Source organism: Mus caroli, chromosome 9 (assembly GCF_900094665.2).
Source record: "Mus caroli chromosome 9, CAROLI_EIJ_v1.1, whole genome shotgun sequence".
NCBI classification, from domain to species: Eukaryota; Metazoa; Chordata; class Mammalia; order Rodentia; family Muridae; genus Mus; species Mus caroli.
Window position 1 is genome coordinate 52636310 of NC_034578.1, and position 1731 is coordinate 52638040.

At 52.3% G+C, this 1731-nt stretch overlaps 1 protein-coding gene across 2 annotated transcripts in view; it reads right to left on the reverse strand.

Moving 5' to 3' along the window:
- Scaper (S-phase cyclin A associated protein in the ER) overlaps positions 1–1489 on the reverse strand; it is a 343420-nt gene extending 341931 nt beyond the window's left edge. For both annotated transcript variants that reach the window (XM_021171564.2, XM_029481364.1), the window contains exon 1: positions 1414–1489. The gene's annotated coding sequence lies outside the window, so the exon portion shown is untranslated. The remainder of the gene's footprint in view (positions 1–1413) is intronic.
- Positions 1490–1731: the final 242 nt, after the last annotated feature.

The window sequence follows — 1731 nt, forward strand, 5'->3', positions numbered from 1 at the left end:
AATTTTACAAATGCAGCTCAAGGGAATGAAGCAAGAGGAAGGATGGGGCATTTGCTGAGGGGTTATGACGAATGAGAAGCAGTTCTTTGTAGAAACATTATTTCTGCTAGTTTTATGACATGAATCGTATCCAAATGAGGGAAACCAAAGGACAAAAGCCACATCACACTTTCTCCNACCAACATAATTTCCCACATAACATTTTTAAATGGCTCTTGTACTAAAGAATTTGGGTGTCAATGGACAATCTCAAGTCATATTGGTGTGTTTGTTGTAAATCAATCTGCAAGCATCTTGCAGAAAGNCATGCTTAACAGGAAAAAAATTACCAATACAAAGCACCAACATAGGACAGGGTGGGTTAGTGCAGTGCTTATTTTTCTATCTTAAATCAGAAATCTGCCACATTACCAGCAAGTGATCAGGCTAAGCAATCNTCTCTTTGAGCCTCAAGTTTCCTATTTATAAACGTCCACAGCATCTATCTCTCTTCTCCTATATGATGTGGATGAAATAAATCTGTAAATTGCAGTAGGGAATTATTTTCTGTTCAGGAAGATGACTGTAGTGAATTGCTATTCCACAGACAATAACGCGACACACGTGAGAAATACAGTCCACCAGCGGCAGGAGGCAGCCCATGGGCTAGTTGAGATCTCCTCAGAGGGAGCCTCTCCTCCTCAGAGGGAGCCTTTGGGACAGCAGCAGGTGCTGCTTGGGGAGCAATTTTCTGGCTGCTTTCTAACAAGCCCCAAACTCTCTGGAGTCAGCTACTGGCTCTAACCTGCTTCTGTGTGCAGGACTGCAAACCTGAGCAGAGGGGAAGTGCTAATAAAGTACAGAGGCAAGGACTCTGAGGTAGGAGGCTCTCAGGTGAGAGAGGCCTTCGGTTTGCACCTGAGGCCTCAAGTAAACATTTGTAAAATGGGAAGAAAAAAAAAAATTTTTTTTTTTTTTTTACCTCCATGCTTCCCTGAGAAAGCTAAAGCCTGAATCTGGGTTCATGGAAAGTGTGGTAAAGCCCTGGAGGGAAAGATGCTGAAAGTGATTAACTGCCAAATGCAGGCAAGCCGCAGCTTCTGAGGACCGGGCACTCCGCAGTAGGGACATTCCAGTAGGCTCGGCTACCCCCTAGAGACAGTCTTCTGCCCGGACCCCGTCCCCGGCCTGGCCTGAGGTCTGTCCCAGTCCCACGACCCTCACTGCCCCGGGGCCAGCTCGACCCTCCCCACCCTGGCCCGGCCTCCTCAGTCCACCTCGCGGCTCCCCTCCCCCGGTCACACGCCCAGGTGAGGGAGGAGGTGGAAGGGTTTCCGCCGCCATCTTGTCCCCTCAGCCCCACAACACAGGTTGCCCGCGCCCCTCCTGGGCCCGTCCGGGTCGAGGCGACGCGCGCCCCTCGCGGACACTTACCCGGGCGGCTTAGCTTACTTTGGGGCGGCTCCCAGCGTCCCGGCGGGAAAGGGGCGGGGTGGGGCGGGGCGGCCGCGGAAGACCGGGCGGGGCGGATGGCCGGCGCACCACGTGATGCCAGCCGAAGCCCAGCCACGCCCCCTAGGCCGTCCTGCCCCATTCGCGCAGGCGCAGCTAGGCTCATTTCTTGCGCTCAAGTAGAATGTAAAGGTAAGAGTTTCCTCTGTGCCAACTAACGTCCATTTCTTCAGTGCTGTTCTCTTTCTTGGACTGACGATCTACCTCAGCTTTGCCCACACTGGTCCCTTTCTCGGATTC